Source organism: Mustela lutreola, chromosome 3 (genome assembly GCF_030435805.1).
Source record: "Mustela lutreola isolate mMusLut2 chromosome 3, mMusLut2.pri, whole genome shotgun sequence".
In the NCBI taxonomy this organism is placed as follows: domain Eukaryota; kingdom Metazoa; phylum Chordata; class Mammalia; order Carnivora; family Mustelidae; genus Mustela; species Mustela lutreola.
The window spans coordinates 126,755,058-126,774,251 of NC_081292.1; the positions used below are offsets into that span (position 1 = coordinate 126,755,058).

Genomic DNA, 19,194 nt, shown 5'->3' on the forward strand with positions numbered 1-19,194 from the left:
TATCCAGTTTGCTAACACAAGCAAAGCATATAAGCCACCTAAATATTAAAACAACAAACTTCTAAATGCTTCAATATTTATGGATTTTAACTATTTTCTCATGAAAATTCAACTTTGCTGCTATTTATTATTAAATACATGGTTTTTTATTTACAGTTAAATCACTATGTTTTAAAATTGCTTTTTATATGTGTTTTTATATGCCACATAATGATAAATTACATTAATATGTGGTCCATTCCTCATTTTTTTCTCTAAAATAGACGGTATCTCCTGGATGAAATATACCCAATAAAAATGACATAACTTCAGCTCACACAAACACATAGGCACAAAGATACATAGCATAAAATGTAAACTCCTCCATTTAATATTGTATGCAAATATAGTGTCAGTAAATTCCATTTAGACTTTTTGTGTTCTTTAAGGTTACTCTATATCTTTAAAAACAGATATACAGTTTAGGACCTCACCTGAGACAATTAATTTCTCCATAAACGAAAAGTGCGGAATCCAATACACAGGTCTGATGCTCACAATGTGACCTAAATCCTTTTTGTTACTCCAGTGTGATATCAAGCCCATTAATATTTTAAAACACTTAACTATTTTATTTACATTCCTTTAGTCATTAACTTCAACCTGTTTTAAATTTATGTCACTGGAGGATCGAGAATAACAAAGCTGTACAAATTTAACAATTAGGCTTACTATGTAATTGCTTAGAATAAACATACTGATTAGTCAAATCACTATTAAATTTTAATCAATGTGAGTGGGTGTTTCTAATTTTGATTGGGGATTCCACATGGATTTTCTAAGCAAGTCCTTTTTGTACATGATGTTGATATGCTTTTTCTCTTCATAGTAATGTCTAATGGATTGTATCTCAATCTTACATAATGCACTGTTAGTGAAGAGTCAGATATTTTTCTTTAATATGAGCTTTAGTTTAATGATTTTTAGTGACATATTTTCCTTTTCTAAATTTGTTTTCTTTTGGTGTTTAAACAAAGGTATGTATAGATATTAAAATGTGGCAGTCTATTATAATGGTATTTTCAAAATATAGAATTTCATTTTATGCAAACATTTTGTGTTAGTTTAGGTAAAAATATGACATTTTTTAAAAGGAGCAATGCTAATTATCTGAAAAATAAGCATTTATTTTTGAAAAAAGAAAGTATGCTCTGATTTCACCCACACAAAATATACCAGAAGAGATAATATCTAACAACTCCTAAAATTTAAAAAGCAACTGATTATTTTTCTAGAAATTTTAATTTCATTAAATAGACATATGACTGTAGTTTTTTTTTTTTTGTGGGGAGGGGAATAGCTTGACAATCTTCCTATCAGAAACAATCAATTAACACAAAATAATATTTACTGTATTTGATATTCTGCAGATATAATTTTCTTACATTTCTTTAACAAATGTTTATGAATTCTTCAGGTGTGTTGAGATGAGTACCTCATTTCCTACATATTCTCTTATGTCATCATTGTGAGAACATTCTCTCTGTAGTGAAATGTTCAGAACTACTCAATCTCATTTAGCATTCTCTGCTAATCAACGCAATCTACCAGAGAACAGGTAGAATGGCTTTTAGAGTAACAGGCTCTATTACAAATACAATCAATTCTGTAAAACAAGATTTTTTCAGAAATGCATTCGGCTAAAAACTGAAATATGAGAATAAATATACAAACATTGCATTTATGAAAATGAATAAAATGTTTCCTCTGAATCACAGGAATTGTTTTTTCTAAATGCAATCTTTGTATTTTCCTTGTCTTTTATAACACAGCTACTTTTGAATATGGCATTACTTTGAAACTTACCAGAATAAACTAGTAAAATGACATTCTCTTCCTTTGTTGTTCAATGTGTAGTTTATGTTCCACAGTTTCCATTTAGACTATTTTTCTTTTTTTTCTTTTTCTTAGACTATTTTTCTTAATTAAATAATTACTCTGCTTTTTGAAAAGTTACAGCTGTAATATGCAATTGTGTAAATCTTTAGATAACTAAATATAGTTCCACTGTAATTTACCATTTCTAAGAAACATTTACATGGGAACATTAGAAATCTCTCTCTCTCCCTCTCTCTCTCTCTCTCTCTTTTAATATAATGATGACAAAGTTGTGAAATTGTATTACTTACCAAAGTTAAGGACAAGTTTAAATGTGCTGTTTGCTTTTTGTTTGGATCATTAAATGGTTAATCCTAACAAGCATGGGGGGAGGAAAAGAAATTAACTAAAGTAAGGCCCTTGTGATACAATGACACTTGGTCTATGCTCTTACAGAGAAAAAGCATGATGATAAAACAGCACAAAGTGGAGTGTTATGAATTTTATTAATGACTAGGAGACAGTGTGCAAAACATCAAAGGTCTGTGGAAAAGATTAATGACCCCGTGTGAGACTGTTTAATTACCTCCAGCTAATTAGATTCTTGACCAAATTTTTAATATCTGCATTCCTTCTACTGCCTAATTGAGATTCCACATTATTTATCAATCTTTCAAAAAGCCCTTAGTGGGCTGCTTTTTTAGTTTTTCCCTTTGCACTTTGACTCCATTTATGGTCAATTATTAAATAAATAGCAAAGTAACTATTCCCCACAAATTGTATATGCAGAACACTTTATGCCTGTTTATTTTGACTAGGAGACTATCATTGGCATCTTTTATACATAATGAAGCGCTCCAACTAATAAACTGACTAACTCCACTGTAAACAAGGTGGATAATATTTTTGTTATCTGCACTGTCTGTGCTCAGAACTTCTCATGTGGTTTCTGTAAATTAGCCTTTGCGATAGTCAGTTAATCCTTATATCAGTTTACCTTGGTCGGGGCTCAGAGACTCATGGAATGTCAGCATACAAAGTAGAAAGAACAAGTCAATCAATTCTTCCCCCACCTTTTTTGGTAAATTTTTTTTTGCCTTTCAGTGTTCAGAACACCCTAATTACACAACAATTTGCATTAACAAATACTAAGCAGTTACTTCTGAAATCCTGGAAACTCAAATGTAATTTGTTAGATATACATACAATGCAATATATATTTTGTTTTCTATATATTTATGTCATTTCTGAAGAAAAAACTTTCAATAGAACACCACAATGGAATAAAAAGGTACTTTATGGAATACCTAAAAATCATCTAGAAAATACTAATGACAGAGATTGTCCTTGACACACATTGAGCAAAACAGGAAGTCCAGACTCCTCAGGGACCAGCTGCGTTATCTTTATTCAGACAACTCCTTTTTCTTTAATTATGAATAAAATCTTAGCTTTTAAATCCAAGTATTTCAAATAGGATAAATTCAATAGCATGATAGGTCAAATATTACTCTATGTTTCATGTATTTACAGAACCAATGAAAGGAAAATAAAAACTATTGTAATGCAAACACATTGATAAAGTTAATCCATGTCAAACTGTGAATCTAATAATATTATACTATAGGGATTCTATGTGTATTTCATCTCTGATTATAAAACCTGGAAAACATATACTGGGCTTTATCATGTACATAAATCCTCTTTTATTAATAATCATTATCTTCTGTATGTTTCTTAGTATTGGTCTTATGTTCAAGAGAAAAAAGAATATAAAACAATCATAGATTCATCCACATTTATAAAAAGGACAGGGTAACTTATTAGTTTTTTCACAGGAGTTGTAACTCCTCCATCAAACATGTGAGGATGACCAGAAGAGTCACTCATCACTTCTTTTCCTCACCTTCTGTATTTGATACAGTCCATTGTGCTCAATGTTCCATTTATTCATATTGTTGATCATTTTTAAAATGAGAAGAAAAGGGGTGCTTTGGTGGCTCGGTCAGTTAAGCATATGACTCTTGATTTCGGGTCAGGTAATGATCTCAGGGTCCTTGAGATCAAGGCCCCATGCCCTGGGCTTGGAGCCTGATCAAGATTCTCTCTCTTCTTCTGCCATTCCCTACCCTCCACATGCTCGCGCTCTCTCTCTCCCTCTCTTTCATAAATAAATAAATAAAATGAAGGAGGAAAATGACAAGACGATTTCTAATGTAACTCCCAGTTCTAAAGTCCTATGATTTCAAAAGATTCTCACATCTCTACAACTCAGATACTTCCTTCAAGTGTCCTAGCAGGTTTCATATCAATGGCTAGACTTCGAAATCCACTAATAGCATCATGTTAGTCCTGCCTTATACTCATGACAAAGATTCAGATTTAGGTTAGATCAAAATAAAAAAAAAAAAATAATGAAAGGAGAACCAGCTCTTTATGAAATTTTATGGAGGTGAAAACAAAATTAAGGAGCCTGCCATGCTCCTCTAAGAGATAGATCCCAGAAACAGTGATGAAATTGGGAAAGTCCAAGAACCGACTACATGACCTAAATGTCCTGAGGCACCTTCAGCATCTAAAGAGCTGTAAGATCTGAGATCGCATGTAGACCAATGAGTGAACAGTCAGCAGGCCAGTAATTTACATCAGTTAAGTCTCTGAATCCCAGTATACCTTCATCCAATCACAAACAGGGGGAGAGGCAAAGAGAGAGGGACAGACGACTCCCTGCTCACCCAGAAGCCCCACAGGGGCTAGATTCCAGGATCCTGAGATTATGACCTGAGTTAAAGGCAGACACTTAACTGACCAAGCCACCCAGGCACCCCTAGGTTCTTATTAAAATCAAAGCAAAGCCACTTGGCCATTAACAAATTTCAGATAATTTTGACATGACAACAAAGATAAAGCTCCTTTCCTCAATCCTACATTCTTGTGGGGGAAAAAAAAAAAAAAAAACCTGTGGAGGACTTCATGACTAAATCAGATCCCCTAAGCCAACTTCCAGATCATTATAGGACTCTCTTGCACAGCATCTCCCTAGGTGTTCCTTTCAGAGCATCACTGCCCAAGAGTTAGGCCACTTAAAGCTGTATTTTCATACATCGTAAGTTGTAATTCTGCCATTTGTGCTTATTTATTGTGCAGTAATTATTTACACACTCTAAATTTCTCCATATAATTGTCATAATTATAAGTTCTTATAATTATGTTCTCAAAACCTGAAGGACTAATCTGGGAATAATTTCTCACCATTAGCTTTCTAGCAGCCATGCTTTTGCTCCATATTAAACCACTTAGTAGTTTATAGGAAACATCAATAGATTTTGGTGAGAATTAGATTGAAGCTCTTAGCAAGATCTATGTTCTACCACTGAGTATAAATTACAAAAGGTAAACATCAATCAAATCACCTAAATATGAAATTTCAGGGAAAAAATACTCCCATACATTGTTGCTAAAATTATATATTGAGCAGTTAATTTAATATATAATAAGAACTTGAAAATGTCCATGTCCTTTGGCCCGGTATTTCCCACTGAAAAATTCAATGCAAAGAAGAGAGAGGAAAAGAAGAGTACTAGAAAAAGAAGATGGAGGAGGAAGGGGAAGACAAGGCAAAGGAGAAAGAGGGAGAGGAGGAAAAGCGAGAAGGCAGAGGAAAAAGATATTTCAAATGATGTCAAAATCATAAAAATGTTCTTTTCCATTTTTTAAACATTTACTTTAAATAGTGTAATGGGGTATTATAAAGTTAAAAGAAAGTGCCATGAAAATGTTACATAATAATAAGAAATTATTCTAGTTATCATGATAAATAAAAAGAAAAGCATGCAATCCTATATGTAAACATGATTCTATATGTTAAAAATCCAAATAGAATAGGAGTTCCTGGCTGTCTCAGTTGATAGAGTGACTCTTGACCTCAGGGTTGTGTGTTGAAATCCCACATTGGGTGTAGAGGTTACACAAAAATAAAATCTTTAAAAAATACAAATAGAGGGTGCCTGGGTGGCTCAGTGGGTTAAGCCTCTGCCTTCCACTCAGGTTATGATCCTAGGGTCCTGGGACTGAGACCCTCATCAGGCTTTCTGCTCAGCAGGGAGCCTACTTCCCTCTCTCTATGTCTGCCTCTCTGTGTACTTGTGATCTCTTTCTCTGTCAAATAAATAAATAAAATCTTTTAAAAAAAACACAAATAGAATGTACTCAACTACAAGTCCATATATCCTATTTATTTTGAGGGGGAAGAAAGGTTTCAAAGTGTTTACATAAAATAGACCTACTTCTTTAAAAATACTTAAATGCAACTTATTAAATATTTAAATGTAACTTATCTAACAACTTGTTACATACTTTTAATCCATGGGAAAAACTTACAGGACTATACAAGCTATTTATTATTCTGGAATTGAAATATTTAGAAATATTTTCTTTCAGCATTAAGTTTTTATAATGTTTGAACTGTTTATAATAAATATCTATTTATTACCATAAAATATATATTTATGGATAGAAAAGTTAAGCTGGGAAAGATGGAACAATAAAATGTTACAGAGGATTGTCTAACATAACCATATATTTAAATTACATATCCTTTGATACCTAAAATATAACATTAAAATAAAGATTTTTTTTTCTGAAAATGTTATATATAAATTTTAAAGATTTCATATCGGTAAGTTTTGCATTACTAAAACACTAGTCAATCAAATCTGGAAGGATGTGCTTATGGATATATAGAGTAGTCAGACAAGTGTAGATTTTTTTCAAGGCTTGCTGGAAGTGACAGAACACTGAATGTAAATTACTCCTAAAATATGAAGTGTTCTATTAATTTTAAGTTACTCTAGATCATGCCTGTTCAAGATATCAATTTTTCCTATATTTTCCCTTAAAAATATCTAAAACACTAAAATGAACCTTTGCAACAAAGCACATACTGGTTTAGATCCCTAATGTTGTTGACATTACTATTTAAAGGACTCAGAGGAAGATAACATGTGTGCAAGAGAGTGTGTAATGTGCCAGGTTTTCACTGGTTGTTATATTCCATGAAACAAATCTTCAATTCTATAAATAGAAAGAACACAAAACCTTAATCAATAAACTTGCTAAAATGCACGTCAGTTATTTTATACTATATGCTCTCCAGTTCGGATAATTGCTGTTACCTGTAGCCTAAACTGTTAACCTCTCAACCTTAGTAAATTGAGATTTCCTAGCAAAAAACCACACTACCAAAAGGAAGCCACAATTCCAACAGGAGAGAAAGAGCAGTTTGTTAATCAAGAGTCTGCACCACACTGCATTTGAGAGTTCATGAAAAATTGTGTTGGCGTTTTGTATTTTCTTTCAAAAACAGCTTCTTATAAGCTCCTAAATGGGCTCTCCTTATCCCCAGCCATGAAAAACAGCAGCACTTCCAACTTTTCACCTTTCAACCAATGTGTCCCTGAAGTATTCAAGTACTAATGAAAGAGATTCTTGACAATGTCACTATGGACCACCCCAGAAGTGGAGTCCTGCCAATGTAAACCATTATTACAGTACTGACTGCTCATCTCTTGCTGTGAGGTCATTCAGAAACTTCCCCTGCTTCCCTATTGCTCACACTGTCTCTGAAGAGTGACATCCTCCCTTGAACCACAGACATTGAGGCGAAGCCCCCTGCTACTGATTCCCATCCAGATCACTATGGAAAACATCCACACTTTGATGCTACTGAATGGACTTTCTTTCTTTCGGGGGAGAATCAAAGAACATTCAAAGAAAAACAACTTGGTAATGACAAAGAAATGCCCACAGAATGATGCAGTCTTTGCTTTGGAATTTTCCTCACATCCCGAGCTTGTAACAAGCAATGAAGTTTCTTCAGCATAATTATTTAATAATAAAAGCACCAAATAATATAAGAGCTATGTTTTTGCCAGAGTCACATTTAACTTCTGGGAATGAAAATGATTTGGATACAAATTTAGTCGACAGTGACTGACATGGGAGGATTTAAATAATATGGATTATGGGAATGAGGACTATTAGTCTCTATTAAATAACTATGACCTGTCACACACAATTTGTGTGAGGCACAGAGAAAGTTTAGGTTGCTATATTTTGAGAAACTGCAATGCAAAGATAGGGAGCCTGGATAAGCATTCCATATTGCTAAGAAACAATTTACCCAATCATTTTTCCCTACAACAACTACCAAATATCAGGTATGTTTACATAAACGTCCAGACCATGCCAGGTTGCCATTATGGAGTCAGAAAACAATGTACTCTCAGTCTTTAATCAAAGTGCCTTCCCTCTCTGCCTGATTAGAGACCTTCTTACTCCCATCTTACACCTTTGCCTTTTAGTTTCCTGTCCTTATTAATTGACAGTACAACCCCACAGAAGAAAGGCTGTCCGTGTCACTCATCTGCTAAGAGATCAATTCAATTTAGGTTCAGCAGTTCTGTATATTCCATCTAAAGAGGATAACCATTATGGCCTTGGATGGAATGATTCACTAAAGGGTATATTCTAAGGAGAATAAAAATATTTTGTCCTTGATCTCATGGAAATAATCACTACATAGAAAAATGCAAAGTATGAGGAGATAAATAAAATGCAAAGGGGAGAGGATTGACACAAATAATGAATAATGTTTTCTGTCTTTAATTGGAGAAGAATTCAACAAGGAAGATGATGCATAAAAAGAGTTTTAATAGATGAGGTTTTTTTTTTCTTTTCTTTTCTTTTTTAGGTAGGGGATTTCTAATGAGGAAACTGGAAGGTGTGTACTTCAATGTGGAAGGATGCCCCGCAGCACATTCTAATGTACAAAAAATATGGAGAAAACTGCCTTGCAGGCCCTGGATACAGTGATGTGCAGGTAAACGTTTAACAATCAGATCTTTGGCAACAAACAAAAATCATTATATCAGTGAGTACAGAGTTGGAAAGAGATACCATTTGCTGTTATGAGCCAGTGAAGTCCAGCTCCAGCACAGCAGCGGATCAGGACAATATGGTAGGTGCCCGATCCCCTTAAAAAAAGATAGAAATATAACTGAACATTCATGAAAATACTTAATTTCACCAAGTAGTAATTCTAAATTTTTAAGGGTTTTTTTTGTTTGTTTATTTGTTTTGTTTTGTTTTGTTCTTTTGCAGGAGGCAGTTTCTCATAAGCATCAAATGTGTTTTGTCAGTCCCAGTGTTTAAAAAATATTTCTAGGGGGAGAAAGGGCAGGGACAGGGTAGTTAGGTTATGGACAATGGGGAGGGTATGTGCTATGGTGAGTGCTGTGAAGTGTATAAGCCTGACAATTCACAGACCTGTACCCCTGGGGCAAGTAATACATTGTATGTTAATAAAAATAATTAATAAAAAATATTTCTACTTTGCTCTGGACTGAAGAAAAGAAAATCAAGCTTGTTAAAAATATTATGTTAAGTAGGAGTTACTAGGACCCTCACTTCAGGTCAAAAGCATTACAATCCATGATTATAAGGCAGAAGTTTTCTGACAACTATTGCAAGGCCAAAGCCTTATTTCCAGACTTAGAACTATGATTCAAATAGGAAAGGTGTCCTAAATATTAATTCCCTGATAAGGAGACTTCCAATGTCTGGGGAGAAATATTATAAATAAGTAACTAATTTTTCTGACATAAGCTCCAAAATATTGGTTGGCTTTTTCATGTTTGAAAGAAGCAAAAGCAACAACAGGAACTCTGCCATTATTTTATGAATAGAAATAAAAAAGCTACTGAAAAATGATGACTTATTTAAATAAATTGCTCATCTCATTCATGCAGCAGCCCCAAGCAAAATATTTATAATATCTAGCGGTCATATAAATTAATACAATAGTGCCAGGCAATATAGCTGAAACAAAATAGTGTACCAGGGGCTCTGGTGAACTGGAGAAAGAGTGCTACCACTCACACGTTGCACGGAATATAGGCCCCTTTAAGAAAAACTGGGAATTCATTTAAAATTTTCTGATTCCTAAAGGTTGGCAAGTATTTCATATTTTAAACACACTGTGTGGGCCAAACAAAACATGTCAGTGGGCAGGATTTTGCCTGTTAGCCACCAGCTCGAGACCTTTGCTTTCATTCATTCTAAACAGTGCAATGTGGTTTGTATTATGTGGTATTGGCAGGCGGGTAGTATGTGGGGCTAACGTGCCTGGATTTATTTTACTTATTAATTACTTTATATCCTGCCTTGTTCCCAGATGTATTCAAGATAGCTATTAAAAAAATCATACAATGATATGATAGAGTAATTGAGGTGAAGAGAGAAAGGACTAAAATATAAGAAGAGTCCTGGGGAGAGGTAATATAAAGAAACAAAGTACATAAAGAGCAAAACTATTTAAGATGAGATAAGAATGCTTCATTGAGCTTCATAGCAGCCAAAGCAAAAAGTAAGAAAAAAAAAATCTAAGAAAAAAATAAGCCAAATTTATTTACATCACGTGTGAAGTAAGGTATGCAAGACCACCAAAAGAAATGTAGTTTTACAAAAGACTGAAGTCAGGAAATATTTCTGCCAGAAGTCTTTATATTTTCTAGCAAGGGAGGAACTTTTCTCCTCACACAAATTGTCTGGCCACCTCATCTCCAGTAATTGATGGCAGTGAAATCACAATCGATGCATAAAGCACAGCATTAACACACACTATTTTTAGGGGTCTTTGTCAAAGAATACTACCCCTTCCTTCCTGCCCATACAGATATGCAAACAAAGGAAACTATCCCTGCCCCCACCAAAGGATTCATCCATCTTTAGTATCAGTAAACACTGTGGCCAACTTTAGTTAAAGCCAGGACAGTTCTCAAAATTAAATTCCATTTAACATTTATTAAACATCCACAATATGTCAAATACAGTGTTATATACTTGGTTATTCACAAAGATATATAGAAAAGAAAAAAAAAGTTACCTAATCTTAATAAACTTCCCTTCTAGAAAAGGAAACAAACAGGTTTTGAAACAATTATAAGATGGTATGCTAACTCACATTAAAAGAATGTATAGAAAGCCCAGATGTAACAGAAAGGAGCATGATTATTTCTCTTGGACGTATGAGAAAATGCTCCCAAGATTATTTTAAGTGATTTTAAGTATCCAGATGTCTTTGGGAAGGGTAAAAGAACGTCTTCAGAAATGCAAAAATAGATTATCTCTAACTCAGAAAGACCTTTCCACCAGTCTCACTCAGAAATGTTTATACCATTGGCATCATCTCATTCTCAATTATATTCTCATCACTGCATTTAAACAATACATCTTGGTCCCTTCTCTGCATTACTCTGATTGTCTCCACATAACTCATCCCTACCACCCCACATTAAAGAATTCTATGTATTCCTACAAAAACACTAATTTGGGGGCACCTGGTTGGCTCAGTGGGTTAAGCCTCTGACTTCAGCTCAGGTCATGATCTCAGGGTCCTGGGATGGAGTCCCATATCGGGTTCTCTGCTCAGCAGGGAGCCTGCTTCCCGCTCTCTCTGCCTGCCTCTCTGCCTACTTGTGATCTCACTCTGTGTCAAATAAATAAATAAAATCTTTAAAAACAGAAAAAAAAAAGAATTTGAAAAGATATATGCACCCCTATGTTTATTGTGACATTATTTATAATTGCCAAATTATGAAAACAGCCTAAGTGTCTGTCCATAGAAGAATGGATAAAGAAGATATATGCAATAGAATATTATTTGGCCATAAAAAAGAATGAAGAAATCTTGCCATTTGTAATGACATGCATAGATCTAAAGAGTATAAGGCTAAGCAAAATAAGTGAGTCAGAGAAAGACAAATGACATATGATTTCACTCATATGTGAAATTTAATTTAACAAATTAATGAACAAAGAAAAAAAGAGACAAACCAAAAAACCAACTCTTACATATAAAGAAAAAAACAGATGGTTACCAGAGGAGAGGCAGGTGGGGGATGGGTGAAATAGGTAAAGAGGATTAAGAGTACACTTATCATCATGAGAACTCAGAAACATATAAAATGTGTAGAATCACTATATTGTTACACCTAAAACTGATATAACACTGTATATTATCGATACTGAAAATAAAATTTAAAAAATTCTATTCATTTCAACTGATTATCATCCCTCTGGCTTACATGCTGTTCCAAGAAAACTAGTATTCTCTATGCTGGCTTCCAAATCCTATCCCTTGTGGCTTCAAGTTACATAGTATATGTAGCAGCAATATTCTAATACCTTGGAAACCCAGACCAGTCATAACTAACAATTCACTAATGATCAGATTTGGGGTCAGATTTTCTTGCTGTTTTGAGCAGATTTGCTGACTTTCTTTTGTTCTCTTCTTATATCTTTAGTTTGAGGCATTCCCCCCTCCCCTTACCAATTATACCATCTCTTCTTTATGGCTATACAAACTCTTTCTCATACCCTCTTTAAAAGCCCGTAACACTGGGGGGCCTTGGTAGCTTAGTTGATTAAGGGGCCAATTCTTGATTTCAGCTGAGGTCATGATCTCAGCGTGGTGAGATCAAACCCTGCATGGGGCCCCCTGCTTACGATTCTCTCCTTAGTGCCCTCTCCCTCTGTTCCTCCCTACCCATCCCTACTTGTGCACATGTGCTCTCTCTCTCTCTCTCTCAAAAAAAAAAAAAAAAAAAAAAAGGCCATAACATCATGAAAATCCAAAATCCAAATACTTTTTTGCAAATCCTTCCACTTGTCCAGTGTGACGGCTCTTACTCCTCTTTGGGAAACATTACAATCAGTTTCTCATGAGACTTACAGTTTAACCAAACAACTATGATTTTCCAAAATAGTATTCTGTGTATTGCTTTAGTACACCTGGTCTTTCCATACTTACCTCTGTAGTATAAACTCTGTTTAAGGAAGAAAATGATCTTACACAAGAAAAGATATTTTAAGTATAGCACTCAATTGCATTTTAACTCTGCATCCTAAGAGAGGGAAAACAGACTCAGAAGAAAAGCATTAGAGATACTTCTGTGATTATTTACATATGTAAGGTTCTCTGTATGTACATACTGAAATCCGTATGGACAAAGAATTAGAAGAGCAAACAAGTAATTATAGACCAAACAGACAAACTCAAACTCACAGAAAAGTAATGTGAAAGTTGAAAGACAATAAAAAGACATGATCCTGAAGGCACAAGTTCAATTTTATAACCACCTATTTTGAGGAGCCAAGGAGGGCTGCACTCTAGTTTTTACCTCTGCTCTCAATAAGAGGTGGGAGATCTCACAGGTCTTTTTAGACGTGAAGATCAGAACCTCTGAGGAGTTGGTATATTTCAATTTTTGTCAGGGTCAAGAATCTAAACCTAACTGTAGTATCTTCCCCCAAACCCAGAACTTACAGAGAAGTACCATGCTATAGTGAATAATACATGTTATCAATTTTTTATCTCTTGATTTGGATTTGTTCCTTATATACTCTCTCTAGCTATCCATCAGAGCAGTATATACCTTTTTTCTAAAAAAAGTCTCCAAAGAGGAAGAAAGTTTCTGAAGAGGAGGAAAGAGGTAAGAAACATCAGGAAATGGGGTGCCTAGGTGGCTCAGTCAGTTAAGCTCTGACTTCGGCTCAGGCCAGGATCCCAGAGCCTGGCATCAAGTCCCATGTCAGGCTCCATGCTCAGCTGGGAGCCTGCTTCTCCCTATTCCTCTGCCTGCCTCTCCTCCACTTCTGTGTTCTCTCTCTTTCTCTCTCAAATAAATAAAATCTTAAAGAAAAAAAGAAAAAAGAAACATCAGGAAAGGCAATGGGTAATTTCTTCTTCCTCAAAGGAAGCATTAGAGGATTTTTGTTCCCTTGGTGTCTAGGGTTCCTGGTCACGCTGCTTCGAAGAATGAAGAAGTAGACCAGAATTTGAGGGGTGGGCAGTGAAACAAAGTTGATTGGTTGATTGAGTGGTAGTACAAAGCTCCCAGAGAGGGAGGGAACCCAAGAGGGCTGTGGTTTGGGCGTTCAAATCTAAGGGTTTTTATAAGCACTTTCAAGGAACTATCTTGAGCATCCTGAGATTGGGCCCCCTGTGGATTGACTGCTCAGGTGTGCCAATCAGGGCTTTGATTATGCACCTGTCTACCTATTGGATACTGTTCATGTGTTGATGGGTCTTTTGGGATGACATCTGGAGGCAAACTGCCTCAACTTGTGATAGTGACCAATGTTTTATGATTAACTGTTTTGTTTCAGGATGTTTTGCAAAAGTCACTTCTGCCGAGGCTGCTAGACAGGATGGTCTTGGTCCTGTCTAAGCTGTAAAACAGGATGCTTGTGCAGTTTTGTCTCAGGTGTCCAGACCCCCTATTGTCTTATTGGGGGACCCTGGTCCTGACCACCTGAGTGTCTAATTAACTTCTAACAGAAAGGAAAAAGAGAGGGAGAGTCAAGGAGTTAGGGATTGCAGGAGACTATAAGACTCTAAAAAAATAGAGAAAGAAGATTCCTCATCAAAGGTTAGATAATAAAACAACACAGAATGATAAGGAATTCAAGCAACAGTAAGAGTCCAGTACTCTTCCAGAGTTTCTTTACTTCCATGAAGAATTCATTCTCACTCCCATTACAAAATCATGTATTTCTGTCAAGGTCAGTGTCAGCCATTTCATAGAGAGCAAGAATCTACGGAGGAGCTACAATCTGTGAGATAACAAACACTTACTCCCCAAAGTTATTAATAGATCAGCCTCAGATCTTGATTTTCACCCTTTGGTGTGAAAGGAGACAGCCCAGTACTGTTTTTTCAACAACTTCAAAAAGGGATTGAAGCATAGAAAAATTTGCTGAGTCAAAATTAGGAGAGACATGTTGGAAGAGGGTTTTATTGATCTGGGACTTTGCATTTATTTTTTTTTTAATTGGTTAAAAATAAACCCCTTAATTTAGGTCTCTGAGAACATCTTGGGTCTTAATAACAGAGTTGGCAAAGCTGCAGTGAGAGAAACAAAAAGAAATAAACTTCGTTTTGCTTTTAACATACAATTATTGTCCTATTAAATGTAAATTTAATCCCTATTTGAGACATGTAATTTAAAATGTGACCAAAAATATTATAGGCATGCTACTTCTAATTACATCAGGTGGCCTTATTTTAATGAAGGCAGAATTTGGAGGTGCTACCAATTGCAGTAACAAGCTGATGACTTGTTTTTCACAGTCAACATATCATTAGTATTTGGACTCCAGTAAGAGAGTAATTATTTTTTTAAATAAACTTTTAAAATTAAAGACTAGGTATACATAACATAGTCCACCCTTGAATTTTTTTTCTTTCCTTTTTAAGTGCTATTTAAAATAGACATAGACTAAACAAATTAAAATGTGCAAAAATACACCTGGTCCTTATCTGACCAACAGCTAAAGTTTTGTATAAGAACTCCATAAACTGATCATCTGCTTCCTTAGCTGAGTTAGCATTGTCTTCTGCGTTTATTTTTTAAGAGTTGGAACATGGATGGTAACCACTTAAACATTTAAGGCTTTGTTCAGCTTTATAGAATAAAACATAGATTGCTTACTGAATCAGGGAAGGGAAAGGAGAGCTAAATTCTCTTCTTTTAATATTTTTCTTTGATATCCGTCCTCCTGGACAGAAATTTCAAGCAACAGTTCCCAGCAAACATATGGGGGAAGCCCATTGGAAACATGGGAACGTAAATTAATAATGGCAGATGCCGGCATGTCTGGATGTTGTTTATGCTGAAGAGTTCTGCATTCTTTATGTTTTGAAATTATTCTGTTGTAACAATTTTCAGATTCGTTTAGTTTGGCAATATATTCTGCTCTCCAAAGGTGTCTGCATTTATTTGACTACAGAAAATATTTACTTTAGTAAAGGGCAGCTTAACCTTTGTTTAAATTTGAGGTGAGTTAAAGGTCACTGTAATTATTTGCTGTATTATTTGTGTCAGATTTGAATTACTATGAATACAGCACATGCATTGCCCTTTATTATAAAATAAGCAAAAAGAAACTCAACTTCTGCATCCAGCCAGCATATTTTATGGAACCAATCAGTGTTGCAGAACATTTTCAAGGTTCTCTCTTGGACTGTGATTGACTGAAAGTGCTTGAGGTTAAGGTCCTTTCCCAGAGGGAGGGAAAGAGGCGATTTAACATGGCAGCTCACTCTCTCCCCGCCACCCCCAGCTATGTTTTTGATGGCTAGCAGCCAGCATATGTACAGAGTGGGGTTCAAGGCTATTAGTGAAAGACTACAAGCAGTCACACTGGGAAAAAAATATATAGACAGGGGACCGGAAGGGTGGAATTGCTGAGCAGAGGAAGATTTCAGACCAGATACACTGGAATCCCTGGGTTTTCAGTGGGGGAAAATTCAAAGTTAAAACATGAATATTGGAATCCAAAAAGTCAATAGAAAATAAGAACATGATGGAAAAGTTTTGAACTCAAATAGATTAGGACATAAAAGTGGGTGAGCCTTCATTGTTGGTCTTTACATTTCAATTATGGGGAGAAAATGATATAATATGACATGTTGACCACCTTTAAACACTACCTCCCCCAAACACACACACACACACACACACACACACACACACACACGACTAGTCAAAGATATTTATGCATGATTTTGGTGACAAAGAAATATCAAGGTTTGATTAACAACTGAACTACATTAAATGTGGGATTTGTTTACTTGAAAGAATGTATGATAGAATAGAAATAGTGCATTCAGTACAGTGAAAATAATGCGATTTATACTTACAAAGCAATCAGATGTTCCAAGTGATGACTATACTTCCTTTCTTCATTCAGAGTTAACATTACTTTTCTTTTGTGTTAGATGTATTAAGAAGACTAATACATAGAAATTGTCCAGTAGACAGTAAGCATAAAATGAAAATTAACTACTTACTGTCACTATCTCTATCATTATTCTACTATTTAACTAAAAACACACCTACAGCAAATGCAGACTTTTGGTTCAAGTTAAAGTGAGGGTAAAACTGAAGTCAACTGCAAACATATATAGCAAAGGAATTCAGTATGAATAAGTATGATGAAAAGCCTTATTCAGAATATGGGCAAAACATACCTACACAATTTACAATATGGTGAGAAAATGGAGGATAATATGGTCAGAGCAGGAAGCAAAAATATCAAACACATTCAGAAAAGCATCTGTAGATGTTGATGATGATGATGATTATACTCCAACAAATCTTAGCCAGGATTTTATTTCAGTCCCAGGAAGGATTCTCTGTGTTAAGTTACAGCAACTTTCTTCCTTTCCAATTCTTCATTTACCACTCCTTATCACAATAAATAAATCTTCTAAAGCTAAATTAACTGTCATTAATAGTTCATATAATTTTAAAGCAACTATTTTTGAGGAGTTTTTCTGCAGAGTATACTATTCACTATTCTAACTAATTGTATAACTCAATGATTTTTAGTTAATTTACTGAGCTATACAACCATTCCCTCAATCCAAGCCTTTTAATGGCTTTATGGAGGTACAGTCCACATACTATATAATTCACCAACTTTAATTTTAAAACCAGTGGTTTTTGATATACTCACAGAAATAACTGTGCAATTATCACCACAATCTAATATTGGAATACTTTCATCATCTCAAAAAGAAACCCTGAACCCACTAGCAGTTACTCCCCATACCTCCCAAACTTCCCTTCCCTGCTCCTTGCAATTATTAAAAAACATGTGTCACCACACATTTGACAATTGTGGACATTTCATATAGAGAGAAACATAAAATATGTGGTCTTCTGTGACTGGCTTCTTTCCTCTCATACGTTTTCAAGTTTCACCCATGTTGTAGCATTTAATCAGTACTCCGCTCCTTTTTACTGCCAAGTAACATTCCATTGTATTAATACATCACATATTTATACATCCATCAGTTAAGGAACTCTTGGATTGTTTCCACTTTGTGCTATTAAGAATACTGCTTCAATGAACATTCAAGTGCAAAATGTTCATTTTCTTATAAAGATACCTAGGACTGGAACTGCTGAGTCATAAGAAATTTAAACATTTAATGTTAAAAGAAAGTGCAAAAATGTTATTGTCTGTAACAGCCATTCCAGTGGGTATGAAGTATTATTTCATTGTGATTTTGATTTGCATTTTTAATGACTAATGATGTTGAACATCTTTTTATGTTTTTATATACAAAAAACATTTGTATATTTTCTATGGAGAAATATATATTCTGATCACTGCCTGTTCTTAAACTGCATTGTCTTTTTACTACGGAATATATATATATATATATAGTTATTTTCGCAGTTATTTATTTGAGAGAGAAAGCACACAAAGGGACAGGGGGAAGAAGACTTCCTGCCTCCCTGTTGAAGCAGGGAGCCCAGTCAGTGCGGGGCTTGATCCCAGGACCCTGAGATCACAACCTGAGACATAGGCAGACACTTAAATGACTGAGCCACCCAGGTTCGCCTAGGATTTATATATTTTGGGTACTAGTCACTTACCAGATAGGATTCACAAATATTTTCTCTCATTCTTGGGTTGTCCTTTCACATTCTGATAATGGCCATTGTTGCACAATAATTTTGAAGAAACCCAAGTGATCTGTTTTTTCTTATATTGCTGTGCTTTTGGTTATGAAGAAACCATTGCCTAATCCAAGGTCATGAAACCTTTTGCCTGTATTTCCTTCTAGGAGTTTTATAGTCTTTGATCTCTCTTTTAGGTATGATGCATATTGGGTTAGTTTTTGTATGGCATGAACAAGAGTGCCCAACTTCATTCGTTTGCACACTGATAACCAGCGTTATTTGTTGAAAATATTATCACCTCCCACCCCCACCCCCACACATTGAATTGGCTTGGCATCTTTATTAAAAACTAATTGGCTATAATGTATAAATGTTATTTCTTCACTTTCAATTCTGTTCCAGTCTTCTATGCCACTACCAAATCATTTTGATAAAAATAGTTTGTCCTAAGTTTTGAAATTGGGAAATATGAATTCTCTATTGTGCCTTTATTTGGAGATTATTTGACAATGTAGAATACATTGCATTTCCATGTTAATTTTAAAAACAAATTATCAATCTGTGCAAAATATATAGAGAGAGAGAAAACATGCAACTGGGGTATTGATAGGGGTTGAATTGAATCTTCAGATCAATTTTGAGTGAACTGCCATTTTATCAATATTGACTCTTCCAACACATGAACATTGGATATGTTTCAATTTATTAATTTCCTCCTTTAATTGCAGTTTTTAGAGCATAAGTGTTACATTTCTTTTGCAGAATATAGGTTATAACTATTTTTTTCTTTTTGATGTTA

General features: G+C 34.8%; 1 long non-coding RNA gene across 1 annotated transcript in view; it reads left to right on the forward strand.

The window, feature by feature from the left end:
- LOC131826986 (uncharacterized) overlaps positions 1 to 19,194 on the forward strand; it is a 91,266-nt gene that overhangs the window by 40,242 nt on the left and 31,830 nt on the right. Inside the window, exon 3 of the long non-coding RNA XR_009351837.1 lies at positions 8,609 to 8,737. This is a non-coding gene — a long non-coding RNA (uncharacterized LOC131826986). The remainder of the gene's footprint in view (positions 1 to 8,608; positions 8,738 to 19,194) is intronic.